At 37.4% G+C, this 6,315-nt stretch overlaps 1 pseudogene; it reads left to right on the forward strand.

Annotated features, from left to right (window-relative positions):
• The first annotated feature begins 4,267 nt into the window (after positions 1-4,267).
• Positions 4,268-4,469, forward strand: LOC111827273 (annotated as a pseudogene).
• The last annotated feature ends 1,846 nt before the right edge of the window (positions 4,470-6,315 follow it).

Consider the following 6,315-nt stretch of genomic DNA (forward strand, 5'->3'; position numbering starts at 1 on the left):
TTTATAAAATAATAAATGGCAGAGCAAGGGGGAAAAAAGAGGTAGAAGCTATTTTATATTAAGAAAAATGTAGTGCCATAATTCTTAAATGCACAAGTGGAACTTGTTTGGATTCTGATTTAAACAAATTAACTACTAAAAGAAAAACTTAAGACAATCAGAAAGATTTCAAAATTGACCAGATATTAGATGTTATGGAATTACTGTGACTTTTTTTTAGATATCATAATGGCATTTTGGTGCTATGTTTTAAAGTCTATCTATTTTAGATACATATTAAAGTATTTGCAGGTGCAATGACATGACATTTGAGATTTGTTCTACATACATAAAAATATTTGAAAGGTATGATGAGAGGGGTAGTAGATAACACAAAATGGCAACATGCTATTAATTATTGAAGCTAAGTGATGCATACTTAGTAATTCATTATACTCTTTATTTTTATGTATGCTTGAAAAATGACATAATAAAGTCAAAAAGTAAAAACAAAAAAGCATACATTCTTGAGCCTGTCTGCCTGTCCGCCACTTATTAGACAAGTGGACTTGTCACAACCTTTCTGTGTCTCCTTTTCCTTATATGCAAAATGAGGATAGTAACATTGCTATAATATAGAGAGTGTTTGAGGGTTAAATGAGTGTATGAAAGCAAATTATGTAGGACAAGGTCTGGCACACAGTAAGTGCTCAGTATGTGTTAGCTATCATCGTCATCATTACCACCACCAAGAAAAATAATAAATTATCTGCCCAAGGCTATCTACTGAATCAGTAGTCTGCAAACATTTTCTATAAAGGGTCATTTAGTAAATATTTTAGACTTTGTGGGACATATGGTCCATTTTCCAAGTACTCATCTCTGCCCTTGTGGCATGAAAGCAGCCATAGGCAATACATGAATAAATGAGTGTGGCTGTGTTCCAATAAAGGTTTATTTATAAAATCAGGCAAAAGGCAAGATTTGGCAGTGAGCTATATTTGATGACCCTTGTAGTCTATAAAGGAAGGAAAGAAAAAGCTAGGTATTCTGCCTCTATGAATGAATTATCCAATCCTCTTTCTTTTATTAAAATACTAGTGACCCAGTGCACGGATTCATGCACATTGAAAGGAAATTAATTAGAAGGTGGCCGGTGGGGTGGGACTGGGCTAGAGGGGCTTTTCATGCCCTGGAGCCAACCTCCTGTGGTCCCTCCCCAGCCAACCACACGTAGGGCGGCACTGTGGCTCAAAGGGTGTCTGTGGAGTGAGCAGGGTCCCTCCGGCACGTGGGGTCCCTCACCTGGCCTTCGGGGATTGGGCTGAAACTCAAAACTGGCTTTCCAACATCCCCTGAAGGGTCCCAGATTGCAAGAGGGCGGTTCTCAGGTGACGCACCCCGGAATTTGGCTCCCTCTTCTCTGGTTCTAGGTGCATCACCTGAGAATCACAGCTGCCAAGTCACCGCAGCTGGGCAGCTCCTGCATTGAGCGTCTGCCCCCTGGTGGTCAGTGTGCAAGTGTGCATCATAGCTACTGGTCCAATGGTCGGATGGTCGCTTAAGCATATATATAATTGATTTCAGAGCGGAAGGGAGAGAGAGATAGAAACATCAATGATGAGAGAGAATTATTGATTGGCTGCCTCCTGCACACCCCCTACTGGTGATGGAGTCCACAACCTGGGCATGTGCCTTGAACAAGAATTGAACCTTGACCTTCTGGTTCATAGGTCAATGCTCAACCACTGAGCCATCATGGCAAAGCTATCTAATCCTCTTTCAACTAAACCAAGCCACGTCATAAGAAAAATGTGAAAAAAAATTATGGTTTTGACAAAATACAAATCTCTTTTGCAAATTATAGAGCTAACTTTCAAATGAGCACACATACACTTAAAGGCTAAAAACCTGCAGAGTGTTTTTAAAATGATACTATGGAAGATAATAGTTCTTAAACCAACTTTCTTCCACCAAACTAGAAAGAGCTCTTTTCTCTCTTGACGCCCTCAATCACTGCAATGTTACAGAGAGCCTTGTTAATTTTTTACAATTATATTACTTTATTCATAGTTGCTCTCCAACTCAACTATCATAAAAGAAATAAATTAGCCACTTCTTGGAGATGTCTCTTGGTTTTGATAGAGGGCTCTTAGGTCCGAAGCCATGTCTCAGGAACTCAGTGTTATGGGGGAGGGTACCCCTAAGGCAGCGGTTCTCAACCTGTGGGCCGCCCCCTTTGGGGGTCAAATGACCCTTTCACAGGGGTCACCTAAGACCATCGGAAAACACATATATAATTACATATTGTTTTTGTGATTAATCACTATGCTTTAATTATGTTTAATTTGTAACAATGAAAATACATCCTGCATATCAGATATTTACATTACGATTCATAACAGTAGCAAAATTACAGTTATGAAGTAGCAACGAAAATAATTTTATGGTTGGGGGTCACCACAACACGAGGAACTGTATTAAAGGGTCGCGGCATTAGGAAGGTTGAGAACCACTGCCCTAAGGCATGGCATTTCTCTCACTTCATTATCAGTGTTCCCAGGCCCCAAAACATACCATCACAAACTTTACAGACACCTCTTACTTTTCAACTCACTGCATGGGGGTGCTCCCATTTTTCAGAATGTTATAAAAGCAAGACAATCTGATGGACTAGTCTTCAAATTTGACTTCTGAAATGTTAAAAGTTAAGAAACATAATTAAACTGCAAGTGCATTAACATTTATATAAAATATAAACCAAATGCTTATCCTGATTCACCAAACAAATTACACTTTGAACATTATAAAAACCCAGCTACTTATCACCGGCACCATTTGAAATTATTGCTAGTACTACAACTCCAAATGCCTAAGATGCCTTAAATACAAACCCTGAACATTTACATACTGATTTCATGAGCAAAGCAAAAGGTATTTGCCGGTAACAGTACAGGACTCAGCAATTTTATTGTCTGAGTAATCCTGGTTCGTTCTGATATGAAAATTCAATTATTTTAGAACGGGCCCTCTCATTAAATTTTGACAAGCAGCACGAGCTCGGTACCAGTTATAGCTAGAAGAGACCGGGGGTGCCTGATAGCACCACACTGAATTTTAAAATGTAGTATTTTTGCAGGACAAGATTATCTGACAATTTTGTATTAAAAGAAGAAAAAATTAATCAAATACATTGTAATATTCAACATTGGTATATTTGGTCTTCTTTTTACAGATATTTTACTAAAAATTTGCTGCAAAAATGTTTATTGCATGCTTTCCCCCTGATTTCACAATTGAGCAATGTACTAGAAAAATATGTATATGTCGGTAGTGAACAGGAAGTATTTGACTACACATTTTTACTTACTGCTTCCTTTATCAATTGAAATGTATTTATGGTGCTTATAAATGTGATTTTCAGAAACAGAAATGACTTTATTTGCATATAGCCTGTTTTTTATTAGGAGGCTATTGTCCAAGAGAAATCTTTTAGGGCAATTTTTGAGCAAGCCTATTGTCTTTTATAAGCAGAGCTTACAGCTAATCACAACATGTAAAAGAATAAACAATTTCATTATTCCCCATACGGTTGAAAGAGAAATAACAAAAGTCTCTAGTTCTGGTCTGTTGAGTTTATTTTTTACTTGTCTTGTTTTTTCCTTTGGGTGCTGTGGGCTCTCTGCCAAAGATGTTTTTTCATGGTCCAATATGTCTGTCCACACATGGCCTGTCATAAAGAGAGGCACTCAAACCATTCAACGTAGGAAAAGGAGCTAGCCATAAGGTCAACAGCTCCAAAATCTGAATCGGAGAGAACAATAAATAGTAAGGTGAACTGAAAAGCAAAAGAGTGCAGAAAGGACACTCTCCCTGCAGGGGCTGACTGAAATCAAGCAAAGGGACCCAAGAGCAGGTCTGACTGACTATGGTGATGCTCTGGACAGGCTCACCTTCCCCTTAACTCGCCTCTTCCCTGGTCTTTCTCTCAGTACCTTTAACCTCTCTGAGCCTTAATACTCCATCTTTGTGTGGTCAGTTGCTTGTTAACTCTTCCCCATTACACACACACACACACACACACACACACCCCAAAAAGTGCTCATCATATCTTATTGAATTAATTTTAACTTTGAGAAGTTTTTGAGAACACTAGAGTATGCCACAAACTTCCAATTAGCTTTCTGGGCCTTTAAAGTTTGAGCTTGGTAACTCATATAGAGCTGTTTAGTAGAATACAATCATTGGAATAATAGTATCATATCTTTTTTTTTAAATAAGAAGGGGAATCGCTTCTCGGCCTTTTGGCTAAGATCAAGTGTAGTATCTGTTCTTATCAGTTTAATAAGAAGGGGAATGAAGGGTAGACAGGGGAACCAGGCCAAGAGTTTAAAATCATTTCATGTTTTGTTGCTGAAGAGAAATATAAACTTAAAGATCAGTTTGGCTTTCTGTTCTCTAACCTACAATCCTTATTGGCAGAACTAGTTGAATTAGAAAGTGAAGTTCTGTATCCTGGGATACCCTAGAAAACCTTTACTCAGCTTTAAGGAGCTATCAAAGGCAACCGACTGGTAAGAAAGGAGCCTATGGGCAGAAAGTTCAACAATAGAATCTGTGAGAATTGAGAAACTAGGGATCTATAGGCCACCTGCAAGAGCAACCAGGACCAGGACCCAGACATTAGACTTAGACACCAGGCTAATTAAACTTTATTTCCTCTAGTATTAGGGATATAAATAGCTTAGAAGCCTGGAGAGAGTGAAGATATAATTAGACTTACATGGGCTCTCTAACTAGGCTATGGACTATAAATTTCTCATACAACTAAGTGGAAACTTACACTCCTTTAAAAAAGAATAAATTATTACATTATTTTTGGCCCCCAACAACAATGGCCATGCTGGTTTGCATTAATATAGAGACAAAATTCAAGGGGTTCATGGGTGGTCAATATAATAGAGAAAACATCACATACATGAGATAAAAGTACATTCACATATACTTTCAGGACCAAACATACTCTACGAAGCAAGTTCAAGAACTGAACTCAAGATTTCAAGCTCATATGTTTAGCTACTTTTAGGCAGAAATAAGCTTGGTTCTTCCAGGTTCAGTGGCAAAACCCTTAACACCATCCCAAACAGAGGGACCAATATCTTTTTAAAATACTCAACAGCAAGGCTTTACTGTTTATTACCACACCAATTTAAAATTTGTGATTATTCAGACAGAAATTTGATTGTTTTATTATGGTCTGGCAAAACATTTCTTCAGAGGAGGTTATGATTTAATCATATGAACAGCTTTGCAGAGGGCAGAACAGATGTGTCAAATACAAGAGAATCTTGTAGTGTCACAGACTCTTTAATTGGAAGGTAACAGTTATTCTGGACACCAAATCCAACCTGCTGTGCATTTAGTGTGTGAATCTTCTCTATTATACCGTCATGTGCAGCATAACCATGTTTTATCCAACAACAGTCTATTGACAGACTAGTTCATTTTTAAGTTAATTAGATGAACTCTAAAGAGATAAATCTTAGGGTGAGGTGAGAGCCAGAATGAGCAGAAGAGGCACTCATCTCTGCCCCAACTTCGGCCTAAAGAGGGCAGAGCTTGGGAAAGTCAATTCAGGCCAGCTTTATAGTATTCAGAGTGGACAACTGGAGTTTGCAGGGTGGGTTGACAGGAAGCAGATATTGTGGACCACCAGAAGACATTTTCATTGTTCTAAAAGGTCATTAATAATTTCAACAATAAAAGTTTTTACAGTGTGTAGTATGGACATTTTAATGATGTTGATTCTTCCAATCCATGAGCACAGTATATTCTTCCACTTATTTATGTCTTCCTCTATCTCTTTTTCAACGTCTTATAGTTTTCCGAGTACAGGTCTTTTACTTCCTCAGTTAAGTTTTTTCCTATGTATTTTAATATTTTGTTGCAATGATAAATGGGATTTTTTTTAGTTTCTCTTTTTGAGAGTTCATTACTGGTGTATAAAAATGCCATAGATTTCTGGATGTTAATTTTGTATCTTGCTACATTGCCAAACTCATTTATTAAACCTAGTCATTTTTTGATGGTGTTTTTAGGGTTTTCTATGTACAATATCATGTTATCTGGAAATAATGACAGTTTTCTTCTTCTTTTTCAACCACAATACTGTTGGAGAAACTTGTGACAGTAAGTGAAACATGTACTTTAAAATACAAAGACAATATGACAATGGAATCAGAATAGTCACTTTCAACTTAAAAGAAATCTAAACTGAAATGAAACTCAGAAGTGTTTCAGACTTAAAAACTGAAATAATTGGTAGCCATTAAAAAG

Source organism: Myotis lucifugus, unplaced genomic scaffold (assembly GCF_000147115.1).
Source record: "Myotis lucifugus unplaced genomic scaffold, Myoluc2.0 scaffold_2, whole genome shotgun sequence".
Taxonomy (NCBI): Eukaryota; Metazoa; Chordata; class Mammalia; order Chiroptera; family Vespertilionidae; genus Myotis; species Myotis lucifugus.